The sequence below is a fragment of the Suncus etruscus genome, chromosome 13 (assembly GCF_024139225.1).
Source record: "Suncus etruscus isolate mSunEtr1 chromosome 13, mSunEtr1.pri.cur, whole genome shotgun sequence".
Lineage (NCBI taxonomy): Eukaryota > Metazoa > Chordata > Mammalia > Eulipotyphla > Soricidae > Suncus > Suncus etruscus.
In genome coordinates this window covers 59,349,016-59,373,288 of record NC_064860.1, presented here as the reverse complement: position 1 = coordinate 59,373,288, position 24,273 = coordinate 59,349,016, and the positions used below count along the sequence as shown (strand labels likewise).

The following is a 24,273-nucleotide window of genomic DNA, read 5'->3' as shown; positions in this document are numbered from 1 at the left end:
CTTCCCCTTCATCAGTGCAAGATTCCCACCACCAATTTCCCAGATCTCCCTCCTCCCCACCCCACTCACCCCTGTACTCGAGACAGGCTTTCTACTTCCCTCATTCATTCACATTGTTATGATAGTTCTCGGTGTAGTTATTTCTCTAACTGCACTCATCACTCTATGTGGTGAGCTTCATGTCATGAGTTGCACCTACCAGCCCTCATCTCTCTTGTCTCTGAGATACTGCTAAAAATGTCTTTCATTTTTCTTAAAACCCATAGAGGAGTGAAACTATTCTGTGTCTTTCTCTATCCCTCTGACTTATTTCACTCAGCACAATAGATTCCATGTACATCCATGTAGTTTAAGCATTTTTAGTTTTAGGGCCACACCCGGCAGTGCTCAGGGGCTACTCCTGGTTATCTGCTCAGACATAGCTCCTGGCAGGCACGGGGGACCATATGGGATGCCGGGATTCGAACCAACCACCTTAGGTCCTGGATCGGTTGTTTGCAAGGCAAACGCCGCTGTGCTATCTCTCCGGTCCCAGTTTAAGCATTTTTAAAGAAGATATAAATGTTTTGTTTTGCTCTGAAAGAGACATCTCTTCTTGGGGTTTGAAGGCATAATACAGGGCTAAGAATCTCACCCTGGTCCCCCCAAGCCAGGGGCGATTTCTGAGCGCATAGCCAGGAGTAACCCCTGAGCATCAAACGGGTGTGGCCCAAAAACCAAAAAAAAAAAAGAATCTCACCCTGTAACTCCTGCACTTGATGTGGTTCTCTGAACTCTAGCTGTCATGATCCCTGTGCACAGAGGCAGGAACAAGCCCTAAACAATGTTGGGTTTGGTCCAAATGCACCATCCTCCAAAAATAAGCACCTTTTCTTGAATTTCCTGACAATTCAAGTGACTTCCTCTCTCTTATACCTCAACTGGGTGAAAAACCAAGGGAAAAGAATGTCAGTCTTCACGTTTTCCTGTCAAGTCCTGACCTGTGCTCACTTTCTTTGCATCTTGGCTTGGAGCAATATTACACTCAGGCTTGATCCAGTAGCCTGAGCTCCAATTTCTGTTGTGGTAAGTTTTGTTCCTACACGTAGGTTTAGGGATTCCTGTTGCTGGGGAACCAGGCCAAAAGGGAAAGAATTAGGCCACACCTGCTACTTCTTTGCTATTCATATTTTCTTTGTCTTTTCTCTAGTTTATCTGAGCAGAGAAGAAATCTCCCTCTGATATGGGGTGTGGAAAATCACAGGCGGGTCTCCTCATTGTTGCTTGGCAGAGATCTGATACCCAGAAGGGAGTTGGCAACTCCCTTCCTCTGGTCAGGACCTTTCTTCTTGCTGGGAAACACTTATTCATCTGCTCTTTAGGTTCTCCTGAACACACAAAACCAATATGAACATTAAGGAGGAAAATCATTTCACAAGTTCCCTCACAATCACAAAATCACCACGGAAGGAGAGTAGAGCTTGGCAATTATTCTATTGTTCTGTGGAAAGCTTCAATCCAGGAAAAAGAAAGTTCTGGTTCCAGGAAGAAGTGCTTTCATGTGCCTGGCGGGGTGGTCTGTCTCTTGGAAGCTTTGTGGCTGCTGTGTGCAGGAAGGTCAAATGGGCATGTGAGGAGTTTTGTGGATTTGGGCATTTGGTCAATTTTCTTTCCAAGTGAATCCAATGGGTTTTGCTATAGTCTCTTAGAGCTGGGCATTAAAAAAATTAGAAATGAAGAATTTCCACGTTAGGGATTTCTTGATGGTTTCGATGTTAATAGTTTTGAACTAGAGGAAAGGTGGAAACAATGGAATTGTTCAAGGAATCTGGGTAGGCTATTTGGATATCACTTGGATAGTTGAGTGTGTCTGATTTGTTTTCAGGGAAAGAGCTTCATTAGTTGAATGACATCTCTCAAATTCAAGGTCAGTCTTTTTTTTTTTTTTCTTTTGGTTTTTGGGCCACACCGGCAATACTCAGGGGTTACTCCTGGCTATCCATTCAGAAATTGCTCCTGAATTGGGGGACCATATGGGAGACCGGGGATTGAACCACGGTCTGTCCTAGGTCAGCGAGTGCAAGGCAAACACCCTAACGCTTGCACCACTGCTCCGGCCCCTCAAGGTCAGTCTTAATTTTAATTTGTTCCCTTAAATCTGTGCATATCTCTCAGAATCTTGGGAGAAATCAGAAATATAGAGTATGAAAACAAAATGGAATTTGGCATTATTCTTACTACCCCCTCCCCATCTTCTCTAAGCCAAATACTAAATCAAGGCATAGCTGATCAAATTAATCATAAGGAAATTGTTAAATGAATCTGAAATGCTCATGTGACCAAAACAAAACAATAGAAGGTGAGTGGCTCCCATTCTTATATTTTATTTTTAATTTTCAAGTTTCCAGTCTTGAATATACAAAGAATCTCATCCCTATGATTAGCTAACAGGACTTTTTATTTTTCTAAAGTTTCATTTCAAGAGATTGCTTTGGGTCAGAATAATAGCCTTATTTTTGGTGGTTGAAATGTATGATTGCTTCATACATTTCCAGGAAATTTGGGTATTTGTGGTGGAGAAAATTAGTTCAAGCAGGGAGAAAGGGCTTTCAATGCTGTGTTACTTACAGGATTTTCTTTATAAATGGGCTGTGACATTTTGTGCATAATTTCATAATGGTGCTTCTCTAGGCAATGAAAACTTCGAGAAAATAACAAATAGGTAATAAGCAATACAAAAGTAAATAGGGAGTAGGACTGAAGTGTAGTGGCTAGGACACTTGCCAGGCATACAGCTGACCTATGTTCCATCATCAGCGTTATATATGTTTTTCCGAGTACCACCAGGAGTGAACCCTGAGCACAGAGCCCTGAGCACCACTGGAGGTGGCACCAAATATCTCTCCTGTCCGTGACCCCAGCAAATAGCCAATCAAGCAAAGACATGAATATTTGCCTATCAGGTAGAAATCCAGATGCCAGCTTTGCTTCTGCATTCTCTACCTCACATATAAGATTCAAATGAGTTCTCTAAGGTCTCTTCTGCACATTCTTTTTATTTTTTAATTTTTATTGAGATCAATGTGAATTACAACTCTTTCAGAGTTACATTTAAGTACATAGTGACAATGAATTCGGGCAATTCCTACCACCAGTGCTGACCTCTCTCTGCCCCTGTTCCCAGCACGCATCCCATATTTCCACCCTTAGCCCACTGGACTATTAGTGTAACAGGTCCCTTTTGTGTATAGCTTGTTGTAGTCTGGGTCTCTTGATTCAACTGTCATTGACTTTGGATTGGGTATTTAGGGTTATTCACTTTTATTTCCATTCAATGTTTGGAGACTGCTTGCCCCCATTACTATCCACTTTTTTCCCTCAATATATGAGACAATCCAATCTTCTGCACATTCTTGGTTAATCTGTGTGCAAATCTTCTCTGCTGGGGAGAAGCTCCCTGACCCCTGAACCTTTCTGCCCACCTTAAGCAACTACAAGAGCCTTTGGAATATTTGCCTGCATGGCTCTTTATTTACTGCAATCTCATCTCTTGAGAAACAGAACAGATTATTTTATCCTCCAGCTGAAACCATCCCTCGCCCTACTCTGACAATTTGGGGGTTGCAGGTAGGAAGTTCTGGAGTCAGAACTTCCTATCCAGTGCAGTTTTCCAGAGAAGGGCATGTTAGATTATTAGGCCTCAGGAGAGGTTATCTATCTAGCCTCAGCTAAATAACATGTTCTTCCAGATGTCAGAAGTCAGGTGGAGACATGCCAGATGGTAAAGACTTCCAGAGAAAAGTCAAGAGCTCAGCCAGCCAGGTTGGGGACAAGGAGAGGATGATGAAAGCAAGCTGTGGTCATGTGGACCCTGACAGACACACCAGGCAATTGACCTGGAGTCTACTCCGAGGGCCAAAGAATCATAGATCTGCTTCCTGCATTGTGTAGGAACTAACTCTCCAAGCCCGAACAAAACAATTTAAAAATGTATTCATGTTTGTAACCATGGTGCCTAAATAAAGATATAGATAAATAATGTATTCTTTTTTTTACACTTTTTATTTATTTAAACATCTTGATTACAAATATGATTGTGATTAGATTTCAGTCACGTAAAGTAATGTATTCTTCTGTTCACCAAAAATTATTCACTTTTTCCTAGACTGCGTGATTTATTAAGTAAAAATAATTTCCTAGTCATTGAGAGATGGGATGGAAAACTCCTCCCCTCTCCATTCATTAACAAGCTACAGAGGCAAGAGCTGGGCTTGGAGACCACACATGCCAGGAGTTTGCCCCTTGCACTGGTATGTGGTGGGCACTGGGCTGGACAGCTAGCCAAAGAACCCCCGGACTGCCAGTTAGTCTGGGAGCCCAGATTCCCCCACGCCAGAATGGTCTTCATGGCCACATCTCGTAACCTGGGCCTTGGGGGATAGGATGGGGTGGAGGAAAACTCCTCCCCTCTCCATTCATTCACAAGCTGCAGAGGCGAGAGCTGGGCTTGGAGACCACACATGCCAGGACAGCTAGCCAAAGCAGATTTATCTCAACCATAGCAGCCCCTCTACAGGGGTGTCCTTTTTTTTTCTTTTTTCTTTCTTTATTTTCTTTTTTTTTCTTTTTTTTTTTTACCGTTAACCATTTTTTTAACATCAATCAAAAATATTCCAATTCTTGATTATTTATAGAAAAGGAAATGGAATATCCTATATATGGAGGATAGCACTCAAATTGATCTCTGAAGTCAGTGTCTAAGAGAATGTTACTTTCCATACAGTTGTCTTCTCTGACCGCCGAACCTTATCCTTAAATATTTCATCTATACAATGTGTATAGCCCCTCTTCTATATTGCCTTTCCACACCCAGAGACCTTTCTACTCCCCCCATATCCCAACCCAGATTTGTTATCTCCCCCTTATTTAACCCTCTTTACCCTCAGTTTTTAACCTGTTAGGCACCAAGACTGACTTCCTTCCCAACAGACACCATCCAGCTGCTCAATGAAAACACCCTCTCGAATCCTCATCTTGTGTCTCAGCAAAAAACCACAACCAATAAGCCTCCTGACTCAAACTTGTGACCCCTTTTACCCCCATCAAATCGTGGATGGTTGCATGATACCGGTTTCAGCTGCAGCAAAACCCCCTATTCAAGGACATTACAGGACTCTGAAATGCCGCAAATCATATCTTAAACTCTAGACCAAAGTCTGTGATATGAAAAAGTACCTTGGCTTTCACTCCCCACAAGAATATCTCAGAAGACCTAATTGGGAAGCCTATATTGTCTATGCAAGCTTAATACCTTTATAATAATGTATCTTAAGATATGTATTCCTAAACATACAGATAGTTTCCCCCATTACTTTCTTCAAATACTTTTTTCCCTATTTTTCTCAATTTCCTTTTTTTTTAATCTCAATTTCATCTATATATTCTATTTTTGTATATACATATTTTCTCTACCCTTACCAGTTTTGGTGCTGCTTAGTACAAAATCTAAGAAAATGTCTTGCCTGGGACAAAAGCTCAGACCACACCACAGATACTGTACATGTAGCATGTCATCCTTACCCGGAATAGCACCAGCAATACAAAAGGACACCATATGTTTTTGTATAGGCACAGTAAATAAGGGAAATCATGGACTCAGACACAAGATCTTATCTTCTAAGGATAAGAACTCACACTATTTACACAAGGGTGCCTCCCATCCTGGACATATGTCACGTGGATACAACTCAGTCTCCACGAGATTGGACAGTGTTAGTTCATTCTCAAATCCCAGATCCCAGACGTAGAACTGAAACAACCCCCCTCAACAACAATAGGAACTAAGCTCCATTGGGAGATATACTTGTGTCAGTGTTAATATGACAACAGGACAGCGAGGAAATGACAACTTGACCTAAGACCAGGAGGTCCTATCACATCACCTAACACTAAGTGAAAATCAGAAGATGTATCATCCTTTGAACTATGAAAAATAAGAGCGCTAACTACAGAAAACTGACTTTGACAACGGTGACTGGGCAGAACGTACCTTGAGACCATTAAGGAAAACTCTACCCTAGGCTATAGCCCAGGTCTCCTACAAAAATCAAGATTTCTTAGTGCAGAGGCCCAATTCTGACAACAAAGACTGAGCAGAACCTTTGGAACCATAATTTCCGAGACTCCGGCTTAGGGAACAAGCAAAAACATGGAGCACATGATACAAAATACTGAACACACCAACAATGTTGGAACAGTACCTCTAGAACCTTAAAGACTCTATTCTAGGCCTTGTCCTAGGACCTGCGCAAATAACAAGATTGCTTGCTACAATGGCCTTATTTTCTCATCCACAACTGAGAGGAAAGGTTCCTGACACCACACAAAAACAAAACAAAGCAAAGCAAAACAAAAACAAACAAAAAAACCCCCTGGGTTATGGCAATGAGAAGGTATGGAGCCAGTGGTTGTTCCCACGACAATATGCTTCAAGAGTGGAAAAACCCTGAATCTCTTAGGCCATGGGAATTTCCTTCTTTCCCCAATACTTACTGTGCCTATACAAAAAAAAAAAAGGGGGGGGGGTAACACCAAGCCCTGCCACTGCATCACTTTTTCTGGTTTTGTTTTGCTTTTTTTTTTTGTTTTTTTTTTTTTTTGATATTATTTCACTTCTCTTTTTTCTTCCACTTTTTTCTTTCTTTTTCACTTTTGTGGATATTATTCGGTGATTTTTTTCTTTCTATTTTAGTAGTTGATACCAAGTTTTTTCTTCTCTTTTCCTTAACCTTTTTATCTCCAACCAAATAGCATAAGTTGAATCATTCAGCCTCATAAATTGAGGTGGGGAAAGAATGATACTAGGACCAGTCATATGAACATGTAGTGTAAATAAAAAATGACCAGACTGGAACACCAAACAGAATAGATACCCAACCTATAACAAGCTGTAAGGTGGAGACCAGTTACACTAGGATTCTGGGGGGTAAAGGAGGGATATGTGGGAGACAAGCTGGGAACAGGAGTGAAGGGAGGAAAACATTGGTGGTGGGAAAGCCCTTCATTCATTGTCACCATGTACTGTAAATAATTTTGTGTAATGAACTTCAGTCACAATAAAAAAAAAGTAAAAAAACAAACAAACAAAAAAAAGAAATTACACTCTATAAAAAGATCAAAAAATCTTTAAAAAATTTAATTCAAGAACTGTGGTTATTTATACCAAGTTATTAATAGTTGAGTTTTGGGCATATACTATTTTAAAAGCAATCTCCTGATGGCTGCATAGTATTCCATTGTATATATGTACCACAGTTTCTTTAGCCATTCATCTGTTGAAGGGCATCTTGGTTGTTTCCAGAGTCTGACTATTGTAAATAGCTCTGCAATGAATATAGGAGTAAAAAAGGGATTTTTGTATTGTATTTTTGTGTTCCTTGGGTATATTCCTAGGAGTAGTATAGCTGGATCATATGGTTGCTCAATTTCCAGTTTGTGAAGGAAACTTCATATCGCTTTCCATAAAGGTTGTACTAGATGGCATTCCCACCAGCAGTGAAAAAGAGTTCCTTTCTCTCCACATACCCGCCAGCACTGCTTGTTTTCCTTTTTTGTGATGTGTGCCAATCTCAGTGGTGTGAGGTGGTACCTCACAGTAGTTTTGATTTGCATCTCCCTGACGATTAGTGATATTGAGCATCTTTTCATGTGCCTTTTAGCCATTTGCCTTTCTTCTTTTTAAAAGTGTCTGTTCATTTTTTCTCCCCATTTTTTGATGGGGTTAGTTGTTTTTTTCTTGTATAGTTCTGTCAGTACCTTGTAAATTTTGGATATTAGCTCTTTATCTGATGAGTATTGGGTGAATAATTTCTCCCACTTAGTGGGTGGCCTTTGTATTCTGGGCACTATTTCCTTTGAGATGCAGAAGCTTCTCAGCTTAGTATAATCCCATCTGTTTATCTCTGCTTCCACTTGTTTGGAAAGTGCTGTCTCCTCCTTAAAGATGCCTTTAGTCTCAATGTCCTGGAGTGTTTCACCTACATGTTGTTCTATATACCTTATAGTTTCAGATCTGATATCAAGGTCTTTAATCCATTTGGATTTTACCTTTGTACATGGTGTTAGCTGGGGGTCTGAGTTCTCTTTTTTGCAAGTGGCTAGCCAGTTGTGCCAACACCACTTGTTGAATAGGCTTTCCTTGCTCCATTTAGGATTTCTTGCTCCTTTATCAAAAATTAGGTGGTTATATGTCTGAGTACATATGAGTTATATGTCTGTGGTACATATACACAATGGAATACTATGCAGCTGTCAGGAGAGATGAAGTCATGAAATTTTCCTATACATGGATGTACATGGAATCTATTATGCTGAGTGAAGTAAATCAGAGGGAGAAAGAAAAACACAGAATGGTTTCACTCCTCTATGGGCTTTAAGAAAAATGAAAGACATTTTTAACAGTATCTCAGAGACAAGAGAGATGAGGGCTGGTAGGGGCAGCTCATGACATGAAGCTCATCACATAGAGTGATGAGTGCAGTTGGAGAGATGACTACACTGAAAACTATCATAACAATGTGAATGAATGAGGGAAGTAGAAAGCCTGTCTCGAGTACAGGTGTGGGGGAGTGGGGAGGAGGGAGATCTGGGAAATTGGTGGTGGAATGTTGCACTGGTGAAGGGGGGTGTTCTTTACATGACTGTAATCATACAACTATAATCATGTTTGTAATCATGGTGTTTAAATAAAGATAATTATAAAAAATAAAAAAAAAGCAATCTCACCACCAGTGTCAATTCCCATCACTCATGCTTCCATATTCCATCCACCCATCCCCAACCAGCCTCCCCAAATCCCATCTGCCATCCTTGGCACGTACATCAATTAAAGTTCTGTGGTTTCAGCTTAGATATCATGTTTTCAGTGTGTTAAGTCTGAGCTTTGCACATAGAGCTATACCACTCTTCCACAGCCAAAATATCCCCCATTACTACCCTTTCTCATCTTCTTCCTTCCTCCCTTGATTTCTTTTCTTCACTGTCCTTTTCTTTTCCTAGGCTCTGAGGTCAAAGGTGATCTGGGTATGCCATAAGCTGAACAATTTTAGATCTTAGTAATGCCAGTAGAATAAAACTAAGAAGGTCTTATTTCAACATACTCAGTTCCCAGGTGAAAATTATTATCTAAGTTACTTGGGAAGACCTGAGGAAACCAGCACAACTGGTCTGAATCAAATTTTCCAGGTCTGACAAACATATATATTGGAGGGAGTGGGGTAGGTAGATTTCTTGAGCTCACCTAGCAGTGCTTTAGGCTTACTTCTGGCTCCATGTTCATGAATCACTCTTGGAACTCAGGGGATCAAGTACAGTGCCAGGGATTAAACCCTGTGTTGCCTGCATGCAAGGCAAGTGCCCTACCTACTGTACTATTGCTTGGGTCTTCCTAAGAATATATGTTTTTAAACAAGTTTTCTAGGCAATTCTTAGAAAGTTTAGCTGATGTATTACAAGGGAAATAATAAAAATTCTTTATTGAGAGCCATGCTTCCCCTTCCTTAATTTTTTGCCATTAACTTTGTGGTCCCTTCATTCTTTTTTTTTTTTTTTTTGTGGTTTTTGGGTCACACCCGGCAGTGCTCAGGGGTTATTCCTGGCTCCAGGCTCAGAAATTGCTCCTGGCAGGCACGGGGGATCATAAGGGACACCGGGATTCGAACTGATGACCTCCTGCATGAAAGGCAAACACCTTAACTCCATGCTATCTCTCCAGCCCCTGGTCCCTTCATTCTTATTCTCTAGTGCCTTTGCTCACCTTCCAGTGCCCCAATCTACTTTCTGAATGCTATACTCTGTCTTCTTGGGTTGGCAAAATTCTGTTACATCAACATTGAACAAACTAATAATGGATTGTGAACTTTTCCCTGGACACCAGAATGCATTGAGAGGATAAATGGCTTATTTTATCCTTCCGAGAGAATACTATTGGTAAATATTTATCATGTTAAGTTTATAGTTACAGGTTATAATATCCTAAATCACAAAGTAGGACACATGATCCAATCAGAATTGTCTCAGATAATATAATATGTTGATGACTACACTTAATGTTGTATATCAGTTTTCTCTGAATGAGTTCTTCTATGAATTCTTTCTTTTATAAAGGAGCTATCCCTCATAGCTCTTTATATAGGTCTACTATGTAGGATCTCTAACAGAAGGTCTTCATGCTCTGTCATATATCAGTAAAGTTATCTACATATAAATACATTATAGGTATGTCAAGTTTAAGAATTAAGTCTTTTGGTTCACTGAGATGACATATATTCTAGTTCTTTAATTTTTTTATTTTGCATTTGAGGCATCATGTTTTACAAAATATTTCTTACAGTTTCATGCATATAATATTCTAACACCAAATTCACCACTGGAGTGTCTGCTTGCCTCTACTATTGCTTCAGAAAATTTGTTTCTTTTTATTTTATTTATTTATTTATTTATTTATTTTTGTTTTTTGGCCACACCCATTGGATGCTCAGGCGTTACTCCTGGCTAAGCACTCAGAAGTTGCCCCTGGCTTGGGGGGACCATATGGGACACCAGGGGATTAACTGTGGTCCTTCCTTGGCTAGCGCTTACAAGGCAGACACCTTACCTCTAGCGCCACCTCACCGGCCCCAGAGAATTTATTTCTAATTGAGATAATTTTGATTTATAAATCTATATGTTATAGAGGTACAATGTCACATCTTTTCAAAACAAATGACTACTTCACATCTATCACCAAGGTATCAATACCCTTCATCTCAGTATATTGGAGCCATCCCCCTTCATTATTCTCTACCTCTCTGCTTTGATAAACTCAGGTCTACTTTTAGAGTCCAAGTCTTTATTTTTACTTGACTTTGTATGTTCCTTTACTTGTATATCCCACATACAAATGAAGTCACTTAGAATTAGTCTTATTACTTCTTACTTATTTCACTTAGCATGGCCTCTTCCACTTTTTCCATGTTATTGAAAAGGCAAGATTTTATCATTTCATCTAGCTGAGTAGTAGTTCATTGTGAATATATATCATAAATTCTTTTTTGTTTGTTTGTTTGTTTGTTTGTTTTTTGATTCTTGGCCACACTTGGAGGTGCTCAAGAGTTACTACTGGCTCTGTGCTCAGAAATCACTTCTGATAGGCTTGGAGGACCACTAGGGACGCTGTGTTTACCCTGTTTGGCCATATGCAAAGCAAACACCCTACCCTCCTTGCTATCGCTCTGGCCCCAAACCATAACTATTTTATTCACTCATTTGTTCTTGGAAACTTGAGTTGTTTTCATTTCTCATCGATTGCAAATTAACACTACAACCAACACAGGGTGGGTACATATCTTTTAAAATCAATGTTTTCCTCATCTTTGGATAGTAATCCAGAAGTAGAATTGCTAGATAAGATGTCTAGAATCACCAAGAAAATGGTATTTTTTCAGACAGCCTTCTCTATGGAGAAAGGATATATATTTTGTTTGTTTTAGTTCTAAGACCAGATATGAAGAAGGTGAAGACATCCTCATAACCAAGCTAGAAGATAATGGAAGAATTCATGACATGCCAGAGATAGAATTGGAGTTGATTACACAAGATACAAACAAAATTCCAGATCTTATAAAATTTCAATTGGATAGAGATATGTCCAATAACAAGTTAAACAAATACAGAATTTTCTAAAGGATATTTACTTCCTCTAGTAAATCTAGTTAAGAAACAGAAAACTTGGGTGATTCATATACTCATCAGTTCCTTAAAGTCACTGTCACTATGTACTTTAAGTATAACTGTGAAATACTTATAATTCACATTGGTCACAATAAAAATTATAAAAATAAAGAAAAAAAGAAAAGATATTATTGTAATAATGCTCAGAGACAACAGAGATGGGGACCAGGAGGACGGGCTCATGATATGAAGCTCACCACAAAGAGTGGTGAATGCAGTTATAAAAATAACTACACTAACAAATATCATAACAATGTTAATAAATGAGTGAAGTAGAATGCCTGTCTCGAATACAGGCAGGGGGTAGGGGAGGAGGAAGATGAGGGGCATTGGTGGTGGGATTGTTGCACTGGTAAAGGTAGGTTTTCTTTTTATGATTGAAACCCAACTACAATCATGTTTGTAATCATGGCGATTAAATAAATTATTTAAAGAAAAAAATAAAAGAAAATAAGAGGAATGCTTGTAGGGTGTATATTAATATTGAGGGTAGTGGGGTTGCTTACGGTCTCTTAGAAGTCACTTTTGTCTTGTGAAGTGGATACAAAAATAGAACCAGCTCTGACAGGAAACCTTTCTAGGAAGAGGAAACCTCAAGAGGCACAGCCTGGAGATACAAATAAGTATTAGTTTGTTTTTGAGGAAGAACTGAAGGGCAGACACTACGCATGGTTCAGTAACAGAGGGTGCAAGCTTAGGGGATGAGAGTGGAGGAAGAGGGAGGCAGGGTTTGTGGTTTTTTGGAATTTATTTTATGCCAAGTGCAATGGTAAGCCAGTGGAAAAATCTAAACAGAAAATGACAACAAGGTTTTGTCATCCGATCTACAATTTTGAGAACTATTTAAAGAGATATAACTAGCAGAGTTAGGAAGTTTCTAAAACACATTAAAAGGAGACAGTAAAGTGAGGGCATTGAAAGATTTCCAGGTGATACACAGGCTTTTGGTTTGGCTATTGTAAGTTGACATGAAATATTGCAGACACACTGAATCAGAGGTTCTCATGGGTCCTCCAGGTAGAAATGTTGCCTAAGACCCCTTATCTTCATATAGACATGAACCTAAGAGTAGCTAAAATCACAGAGAATGGAAGAGACATAGACCGGTCTGTGGGAACCCTATACTATTTTCAAAAATAGACAAAATCTCAACACAAGATAGACAAAAATATCAGGATCCATTTACAATAAAGACTTATGTGTTCAATAGATAGATCACTGGTGTTCTTGGGGAGATAAATGGGAATATGACGTGAATATGATGTTTTTTTGAAAAATGTTGCACAGAACTGAAGAAGACAATCAGAAGGATCAGTACAAGATTATTGGAATTTTCAGTGGGGCCATCTAGAAGCAGGTAAAAAAGGGTGGGGGCGGGAATCAGAGAATTAAAAATTAAAAGAATAGGGAGAGTTAGGAAAGAGTAAAGAAAGAGTAACTTTAAGGGGGAAGGTCACCTTCTTATATGAATGAGGTAGGAAAAACGTGGTGCCTGTACACTTTTGAATGAAAATGAATAGATGGGATTTATTTAATAAAAGCAATAGAATAGGAGATTCTAGAACCAAGAACTCTTTGTTTTTACTTATTCTTAATTGAGGTGAAGTTCATATAACAGAATTACTTTTTCATCTTTTATCCCTCCCTTCCTCCCTTCCTCCCTTCCTCTCTCTCTCTTTTCTCTCTCTCTTTCTTTCTTTCTTTCTTTCTTTCTTTCTTTCTTTCTTTCTTTCTTTCTTTCTTTCTTTCTTTCTTTCTTTCTTTCTTTCTTTCTTTCTTTCTTTCTTTCTTTCTTTCTTTCTTTCTTTCTTTCTTTCTTCTTTCTTTCTTTCTTTCTTTCTCTCTCTTTCTTCTTTCTTTCTTTCTTTCTTTCTTTCTTCTTCTTTCTTTCTTTCTTTCTTTCTTTCTTTCTTTCTTTCTTTCTTTCTTTCTTTCTTTCTTTCTTTCTTTCTTTCTTTCTTTCTTTCTTTCTTTCTTTCTTTCTTTCTTTCTTTCTTTCTTTCTTTCTTTCTTTCTTTCTTTCTTTCTTTCTTTCTTTCTTTCTTTCTTTCTTTCTTCTTTCTTTCTTTCTTTCTTTCTTTCTTTCTTTCTTTCTTTCTTTCTTTCTTTCTTTCTTTCTTTCTTTCTTTCTTTCTTTCTTTCTTTCTTTCTTTCTTTCTTTCTTCCTTCCTTCCTTCCTTCCTTCCTTCCTTCCTTCCTTCCTTCCTTCCTTCCTTCCTTCCTTCCTTCCTTCCTTCCTTCCTTCCTTCCTTCCTTCCTTCCTTCCTTCCTTCCTTCCTTCCTTCCTTCCTTCCTTCCTTCCTTTCTTTCTTTCTTTCTTTCTTTCTTTCTATCTTTCTTTCTTTCTTTCTTTTTCTTTCTTTTCTTTCTCCCTCCTATGGTGCTTAGTGCTTACTCCTGATTCTGCACTTAAGGATGACTCCTAGCTGTACAGGGATAGATTCTGTGTTGGCCCATGCAAGCTAAGCATCCTCCTTACTATACAATTTCTGTGCTCTTCACATTTTCTTAATTCATTCCCTGATAGGCATTTAGATTGTTCTCATTTCTTGACTATTGTGTTTAATACTGCAACAAACATAAGTATGCAAGACCTTTTTGAGATCCTGTTTGTAAATTTCCTTTACCTATGTAGCAAAAAGTTATGGTTAGTGTATCATATAGTAACTTTATTAAATATTTTAGAAGCTAAATAGTCCCAAATTCTACATACTATTTTCTTAGTAGTTTGCATCAAGTTGCACATCTATTATAGTACATAGAGTTTCTATTTCTTTTCACACATTCACCATTACTTGTTCTGTTCTCTCTCTTGCTTTTTTTCCTGCATATCCTCTCCCTCTTTTCCCTCTATTTTTCTTCCTCACTGGCCTCCTTTTTTTTTTAAAATGATATCGGTCATTCTGATGGATATAAGGTGACAAGTCATATGGTTTTGATTTGCATTTCTCTGATAATTAGTGATATTGAGAATATTTTTCTCTTCTACAGCTTATATTTTTTGATAAATATTTGAGTCGTTTGCTTATTTTCTAATTTATTTTTATTATTGTTAAAAAGTTGGAATTTTTTAAATATACTATAGGCCTAATGGCTTTATGGTGTGAAATTATTTTCTTTCATTCCATAGGCTCTTTTACTCTGTTGGCTGTTTCTATTGATTATTTTCTTTGATTTTCACCTTTTAAGTTTGATGTATTCCCATTTTTCTAATTTTGTAGTTGTTTGCTATGCGTTTGTGTCATATCCAATATATACTTATCCATTACAATCTGATGAAGATATTTCTTTTAGTACTTTTATAATTTCAGATCATATATGTAGGTCTATAGATCAATTCACATTTATTTGATTATAAGGTATTTTATTATTCTAGCATCATTCCTTTTTGAAGATAAACGTTTATTTAGTTTTCTTCTTTCTATGTAATAAAAAATATTATCCTTTTCCTATTGTGTAAATATGGTGTCAAAGGTCATTTGACTCTGAGAATCATTACACAAATGTTTTTCATTTTTCTCAAAACCCATAGATGAGGGAGACTATTCTATGTTTATCTCTCTCCCTTTGACATATTTCACTCAGCATAATAGATTCCATATACATCCATGTATAGGAAAATTTCATGACGTCATCTCTTCTGATGGCTGCATAATATTCCATTGTGTTTATGTACCATAGTTTCTTTAAACTTTCATCTATTGAGGGGCATCTAGGCTGTTTCCAGAGTCTGGCTATTGTAAATAATGCTGCAATGAATATAGGTGTGAGAAAGGGATTTTTGTATTGTATTTTTGTGTTCCTAGGATATATCCCTATAAGTGGTATAGCTGGATCATATGGGAGCTCAACTTTCAGCCTTTGGAGAAATCTCCACATCGCTTTCCACAAAGATTGGACCAGATTACTATTCCACCAGCAGTGAATAAGAGTTCTTTTCTCTCCACATCCCCACCAGCACTGCTTGTTCTCATTCTTTCTGATGTGTGCCAATCTCTGTGGCATAAGATGGTACCTCGTAGTTGTTTTGATTTGCATCTCCTCCCTGATGATTAGTGATGTGGAGCATTTTTCATGTGCCTTTTAGTTATTTGTTGTTTTTTTTTTTTTTTTTTTTTTTGGTCAAAGTGTCTGTTCATTTCTTCTATCCATTTTTTGATGGGGTTAGATGTTTTTTTCTTGTAAAGTTCTGTCAGTGCCTTGTATATTTTGGATATTAACCCCTTATCTGATGAGTATTGGGTGAATAATTTCTCCCACTCATTGGGTGGCTCTTGTATTCTGGGCACTATTTCCTTTGAGGTGCAGAAGTTTTTCAGCTTAATATAGTCCCATTTATTTATTTCTGCTTTCACTTGTTTGGAGAGAACTGTTTCCTCTTTAAAGATATCTTTAGTCTCAATGTCTTGGAGTGTTTGACCTACATGTTGTTCTATATACTTTATGGTTTCAGGTCTGATATCTAGGTCTTTAATCCATTTGGATTTTACCTTTGTACATGATGTTAACAGGAGGTCTAAATTCACTTTTTTACAAGTGGCTAGCTAGTTGTACCAACACCACTTATTGAAGAGGCCTTCCCTGTTCCATTTAGGATTTCTTGCACCTTTATCAAAAATTAGGTGACGGTATATCTGGGGAACATTCTCTGAGTTCTCAAGCCTGTTCCACTGATCTGAATGTCTGTCTTTATTCCAATACCATAACTGTTTTAATAACTATTGCTTGTAATACAGTTTAAAGTTGGGGTAGGTAATACCTCCCATATTCCTTTTCCCAAGTATTGCTTTAGCTATTAATGGTTGTTCCAAATGAATTTCAGAAGTGTTTGATCTATTCTTTGAAAAATGTCATGGGTATCTTTAGAGCAGGGGTCTCAAACTCACGGCCTGTGGGCCATTTGCGGCCCTCTGTACAACATTTTGTGGCTCGTGGCTTTCAAATATCGCAGTATTCGAGATTATTCGCTTACCGAATAATTGCATTAAAAATCGCATTAGTAAGAAAAAAATCGCATTAAACATTCGCATACCCCGAGCAGTCCGTTCGGAATATGCAAATGTTTAATGCAATTTTTTGCGATTTTTTTTCTTACTAATGCGATTTTTTATTGTGAATATTCGGTAAGCGAATAATCGCAAATACTTTGCGCCTAGCACAGATGTCATTTCCGCTGCTCCTGCCCGCTGTTTCTTGCATTATCGGAGGCCTAAGGGAGAGAAGAGAGAGAAGTTTATTACAGAACTAGATTTTGTCATACCTTCTTCATGACTTCATCAAAGCCTGCAGTGAAGAGAAAGACTGATGACGAGTACAGACAATTTCAGGAAAAGTAGGAGACGCAGTATTTCTTTGTTGAGCACAGGGGCATCCCCACCTGTCTTATTTGCTCAGAGAAAGTTGCAGTGCACAAGGAATACAACTTGAAACTCCATTATTCAACTAAACATGCTGAGGAATGTGCAAAATATCAAGGAAATGAGAGAGCCAAGCGGTTGCCAGTCGTAAAGCATGTCTAATGAGGCAACAAAGATTTCTTCAAGAAAGCAACCAAAGAAAATGTTGCATCAGTCGAAGCTAGTTAAATGGTTAGTGAGATGATTGCTAAGGCAGGGAAACCATTCACAGAAGGAGAGTTTGTTAAAAAAAAATGCATGTTACAGGCTGCAACTATTATCTGTCCCGGAAAAGAATGGTCAATTTAGCAAAATCAGCCTTTCTGCCAACACTGTGGCAGAGCGCATTTGTGACATGTCAAGTGACATTTATCATCAACTGTGTGAGAAAGCCAGATGTTTTGATTCATACTCAGTTGCTCTTAATGAGGGCACATATAAAACAGACACTGCGCAGCTCACAATTTATGTCCGTGGTGTTGATTGCAATTTTGAATTGACAGAGGAGCTGCTCACAATAATTCCAATGCATGGCCAGACCACTGCTAATGAGATATTTCGGCATCTGTGTGATGCCATTGAGAATGCAGGTTTGCCATGGAAGAGGTTTGTTAGAATAATAATCGATGGAGCGCCATCGATGACAAGGAGGAAAAATATACTGGTGGCACTTGTTCAAAACAAACTTGAAGAAGAGGGTGTAGAGAAGGCCATTGCTCTTCACTACATTATCTATCAGCAGGCCCTTTGCAGTAAATGCTTGCCATGTGACTGAGGATCTCAACTGCTTCTTCTCTAAAGCCAAAGGTGGTTCAGATTTGTGAGAAGAAGCGCTGTCAAGTCTCTGGCAGCAAGAAATAAGCAAAAGATACCATGTTCAGAAGAACTGTTCATGATCTTCACTCAATGTTCTATTCATGTTCAGAAGAAATAATTACAATTGTTAATGACGTTTGAGGACTTTTTTTTTTTTTTGGTGAAATCCCTTATGCGGCCCTGTGTCACCCCAACTTTGCTTCCTGCAGCCTCCAGGTAAATTGAGTTTGAGACCCTTGCTTTAGAGGGATTGCATTAAATCTGTACAAAGCTTTGGGAAGTATTGTCATTTTAATGATATTAATCCTGCCAATCCATGATCAAGGTATGGATATCCATTTCTGTGTGTCTTCTCTTATTTCTTGTAGCAGGGTTTTATAGTTTTCTTTGTATAGGTCCTTCATATCTTTAGTCAAGTAGACTCCAAGGTATTTGAGTTTTGTGAGACTAATGTGAATGGGGTTTTCTTAATATCCATTTCTTCCCTATCATTATTGGTGTATAAAAAGGCCATGATTTCTCTGTGTTAATTTTATAGCCTGCTACGATGCTATATGCATCTATTGTTTCTAAAAGTTTTTTTTTTGATAGAATCTTTAGGCTTTTCTAAGTATAGTATCATGTCATCTGTGAACAGTGAGAGCTTGACTTCTTCCTTTCCTATCTGGATTCCCTTGATATATATATATATATATATATATATATATATATATATATATATATATATATATATATATATTTTTTTTTTGCCTAATCGCTATAGCAAGTACTTCCAGTACTGTTAAATAGGAGTGGTGAAAAGGGGCAACCTTGTCTTGTACCAGAGTTTAGAGGGAAAGCTTTCAGTTTCTCTCCACTGAGGATAATATTTGCCATTAGCTTGTGATAAATGGCTTTGACTAGATTGAGAAAGGTTCCTTTCATTCCCATCTTGCTGAGAGTTTTTATCAAGAATGGGTGTTGAATCTTATCGAATGCTTTCTCTGTGTCTGTTGATATGATCATGTGATTTTATTTTTCTTCTTGTTTATATTGTGTATTATATTGATGGATTTATGAATGTTAAACCATGCTTGCATTTCTAGGATGAAACCTACTTGATCATAGAGGAGGGCTGGAGGGTCCAGCTCCTGACATGAAGCTCACCACAGGGATCGTTTAGTGCAGTAACAGAAATAATTACACTGACGACTATAATAACAAAATGTGGCTGAATGAGGGAAGTAGAAAGCCTGTCTGGAGTACAGGCCGGTGTGGGGTGGGGAGGAAGGATACTTGGGATATTGGTCATGGGAATGCTGCACTGGTGAATAATTTTATATATATATATATATATATATATATATATATATATATATATATATATTTAAAAAATCAAAGAAAAAGAAAAGAAAAGAAAAAATAAGGCCTCCCAATTTTTACCACAGGCTGTGTTCTTTACACTGATTGTATAGAAAGAGGCAGTACAGTAAATTCACCCCATGTACACCTCAACACAGGCCCTTTGCCTGGTTTGTATTGTAAATTGGTGGACAAAAAAAAAAAGAGAGAAAAAAGTGTCATTTGACCATACATGAATATTTTTATTTCTGTACCTTCTATTCTGTTTATTGGTGTATATATCTCTAAATTAATATTATTTCTTTTTTTTATTAGGATAGCTTTAGAATATATTTTGAAATTAGTTTTACTTTTTTGTTCAGAATTGCTTTGGCTCTTTGTAGTCCCTTGAGTTTCCATATAAATTTTAGGAATTATTTTCACATTTCTTAAAAAAGCTATTGAAAATTTAATAGATATATTGAATTTGTAGATAATCTTGGATATTATATATGTTACAAAATTAATTTTTTAAACCATGAATACAAAATATCTATGCCACATAATGCTCATGAGTTATTCTTAGCTTTTAGTTGAAGAGTGACCATGGCAGAATTTTATATAGATTTCATTGGTAAATTCTAATTGGATTTAACCACAGCAAAGAAAGTACCTTATGTCCTTTACTATCTCTTCAGCCTGGGAAATTCTTCTATTTAATTGTGTACTAAGTCTTTTATATCCTAAATTAAGTTACTCTTAAGTATTTTATTATTTTTCATGCTATTGTAAAAGGGGCTATTTTTTTAATTTCATATTTAGACATTCTATTACTAATGTGTAGAAACACAATTGACTTTTGTTTAGTGATTTTGTATCTCAGATAACTTTTTAATTTATTGATTAATTTGAATAACTATTTATAAAATTTTCATTTTATCTTATTGAAAACATTGTGTTTTGCAAAATCCTTTATAGTTGGGTTTCAGACAATGAATCAGGGCCAATTTTACTACCATAATCAAACAACTATTTTTGTGCAATTTGTAGATACTATCCCTCCCCTAAATCTTCACATTTACTATGTAGATAGGTGTGGGAAGATACCTATGACCATTTGCTTTGGCTATACTTCTGTTAATTTCATATTCAAAATTAGACAACGATTCATATCCTTTTCTCTATACAGATTAAATAAACTGAGGGGCTGCAACTGGGCAGTTTTCAAAGACAGCATCAGTGCTCCTGACTAAAGAAACTCTAGCCACTTGATCTTCTTCCAAGAAAAGATTTAGATTATCTCAAAACTGAGATTAATGTCCTTCAACCATTGTACAAGTATGAGCCTGTTTGAAGTGCTCATGCCCACTTCTCTCCCACTGCAAAGCTAGAGACAAGAATACTGGCCTTGCACCTTCAGGCACTTATAAAGAAGACAAGAAGGAAGATAAGAGTGCAATTGCCAGAGTTGGCTTCCAATGCTCCAAATTCTCACCCTGCCCTTAATTAACTTGACAACACAGAGCACTTCTTATCAGAAGAGAGATCCAAACCTTATTTATCCATCTTCTCTGTGAACTTCATGGCTGATTAGTCTTCCTTAGTGAACTTGCCTGAGCCATCTCATACCTAACATGAGTTCAGCAACAAGCTCTAGGTACTGTTTCACTGTTCTGGAAAAAGTAAGGCAGGAATAGTATCCAGTCTGTATTCCAGACAAATGGGCGGCAGTTATTTTTCTAGCTATTGAAATCAGTCTGTCCCCAAACCATGGGTCACGTGGATAGTGGCACAAAATTTACATCTACTGAAACTCTTTGTACTATCTTTAATTTCTTATTTTTGTTATATTCTCTTAGAAATATTCATCTGCTGTTGTTTTTACTAAAGGGAAATGAAAAAAATTAGGATCTTGGTTCATGCTGAGACCTGTAGATCATTGTAGTACAGTGGTTGAGTTGATAGTTAAAGTAGACCAGGAGGGAATCAAGAATTCAGCAGAACAGAGAGGTTTGGCTAGCATTTTTTTTTCCTTTATCCCTGATTTCTTTAAGCTGTCTAGTTGCACAGGTCCATTTCTATTTCTTTCTTTCTTTCTTTCTTTCTTTCTTTCTTTCTTTCTTTCTTTCTTTCTTTCTTTCTTTCTTTCTTTCTTTCTTTCTTTCTTTCTTTCTTTCTTTCTTTCTTTCTTTCTTTCCTTTCTTTCTTTCTTTCTTTTCTTTCTTTCTTTCTTTTCTTTCTTTCTTTCTTTCTTTCTTTCTTTCTTTCTTTCTTCGTTCCTTCCTTTTCTTCCTTTCTTCTTCCTTCCTTCCTTCCTTCCTTCCCTTCCTCCTTCCTTTCTTCCTTCCTTCCTTCCTTCCTTCCTTCCTACCTTCCTTCCTTCCTTCCTTCCTTCCTTCCTTCTTTCTTTCTTTCTTTCTTTTTTTCTTTTCTTTTTTTTTTTTTTTGGTTTTTCGGGCCACACCCGTTTGATGCTCAGGGGTTACTCCTGGCTAAGCATTCAGAAATTGCCCCTGGCTTGGGGGGACCATACGGAACGCCGGGGGATCGAACCGTGGTCCTTCCTTGGCTAGCGCTTGCAAGGCAGAAACCTTACCTCCAGCGCCACCTCGCCGGCCCCAACCATCATATATTTTTATGGTAGAGTTTCCAACTCTAAATGATTATATTGAATACAAATTCCTGAAGCACAAATTATCTAAAATCGCATCTGTATGAGAATATATTTATTCATTATTTATTTTTCTGCAGAGATTCACATTCATTTATAATCCTGTTGAAGCCCAATGACTATTTCTGACCACTCCAAGGCAATCTCTTTTAGCTAACTCTAGAAAAGAAAGATCCCCCATGCACCAGAGAAATGAGAAAAAAAGAGCAGTGAACTCTTCACTTCCAGAATGTTCAAATTCCCATTTTTAGTAATTCTGCTCTGGGCCTAGGGCCCAATTATAATGAAGGTTGTGTTGGATGAAAAACTGTTTTGGTGATGAGCCTGTGATAACAATTTGAAACTGGTTAAGTAGACTGGTCTATAGTAAATGATGGTGATCTTTAGAATATTGCAAGGGCTTATAATGATGTTTACATCCCAGGAAAGGCCCAGAGAAGTTATCTCAGCCCTTCTTTAAAAGTGATGACAGGACTAGCTGAAACATCTAGATGACCTCTGGGCAATTATTATATATAGCCTATTATTTGTTTATGTAATAGCATGTCAACTTCAAATAAGAAAAATAGAAGTTGACTACTCTTTAGAATAACATTTATCTTGTTCTCTTCCATATCTTGTTTTAACAGTTTAAAATTTTCTTTAGTGTATTTCTTGTCTCAACTCTAGGATTTCCAAGTGGGGTATTTGAGATTGCATAGATTCTTTTTTTAGATTTTTTTTTTAACAAAGATGAATATCTATACTTCTTAAGACTCAGTAGTTAAGAGGACTACAGTCAAAGATGTTTAACTTAATAATAGAAGTTTTTGGACTGAGTCTTCATTAGGGTAGTTGCTCAATTTCAGACTGGTTATAAAGGTTTCTTCTTATATATTATATAGATAATCCAATATTAGCTTTTTAGCGCAGCCTCCAAAATCTGGGTAACTCAAGATGGCAATTGTTAATTTTCTTCAACACTTTTTCCTTTACTCTTCTCTTGAAATACTGTCCAGATCACAACTCCTTATCATTTCTCAGGGAACTCTCTGATGGTCCTGACTAAACCAAATCCTGTAAACTCTATTGTAAGGTCCCACAGAACTTTGTGTCTCTCCTTTTTTGCTCTTAGTATATCAAGTTCCATGTTTTCCATGGACATATTTAGACCAAGCATTTATCTCCCCCAACTATGCAATAGGCACCACAATGGGGGGACAGATAGGTCCGTATTTGTTTCTGATTAACTTTGAATCCTCAGAGCACAACAAAATGTGGAACTGAGAATAGAGATTAAATATTTGGTGAATGGATGAGTAGAGCATGAAAAATCCCTAATAGTATCCCCCTTAATTAGTAGGATAAAGGAGTGACTTAATCATGTTGCCTTGATGAACATTTAAGCCCTTAGGAAAGATGGCCATAGTTTGTAATTATTTCTATTTCAAATGGCTCCCAATGATGTCAAAAACTTTCATACCTGAATAGCCTGGTGAATCACAGTAACTTAATAAAAAACCTAAAATACTTAAAAATCTCACAGCAAATATCATGGGAAAAAAATTTTTTTTTGGTTTTTCGGGCCACACCCGTTCGATGCTCAGGGGTTACTCCTGGCTAAGCACTCAGAAATCGCCCCTGGCTTGGGGGACCATATGGGACACCGGGGGATCGAACCACGGTCCTGATCCTTGGCTAGCACTTGCAAAGCAGACACCTTACAACTAGCGCCACCTCGCCGGCCCCGGAAAATTTTTTTTTACACATAGTCTGTTAGTTTCTACCTGTCACTGTTCCACTGAGATGGTGATCTAGGGTTAATAAACTCATGTCTTTGTAAGTAACAGAGATTCTCTCTGATTCCTTCAAATAACAGGGACTGATTGTAAGAGAATAAGGAAGATGTAACATCTCTGGCTAAATAGTCCACTCAGAAAACAGAACTCGAAAATGGTGTCCAGGGTTAAATGCTGCTCTCGACAGGACACTTGTTCCCGCATCAACAGTTGATTGCTCTCTGCTGAATGGCTCCACTTCAACTTCTCAGCTACTCTTTGTATCTTCATTGTTGCTTAAAATGCTTTTCAGTTTCTGTTCTTGACACCTCTCACCAGCATCTGCGGCTCATAATTTCCATTACTTCCTCTCTTTATGGTATCACAGAAGTGGCCTTCACTTTTACTCTGGTATCCGCTGCTCAGGCTCCCCATATAGAATTCAAATTTAGCCAGAAAGCATTTGTTTGCTTGCTTTGTTCATTATTATCTTTTGACTATTCTCATGTTAAAATCAGCCTAGAGTTTATAGAACTATATTACATTTATTGTCAGAGAGCTTGGT

At 37.6% G+C, this 24,273-nt stretch overlaps 1 non-coding gene across 1 annotated transcript; it reads left to right on the top strand.

Annotated features, from left to right (window-relative positions):
* The first annotated feature begins 19,365 nt into the window (after positions 1-19,365).
* On the top strand, positions 19,366-19,498 carry LOC126026373 (small nucleolar RNA SNORA51). The gene has a single exon (XR_007501663.1). It is a non-coding gene; the product is annotated as a small nucleolar RNA SNORA51 (small nucleolar RNA).
* Positions 19,499-24,273: the final 4,775 nt, after the last annotated feature.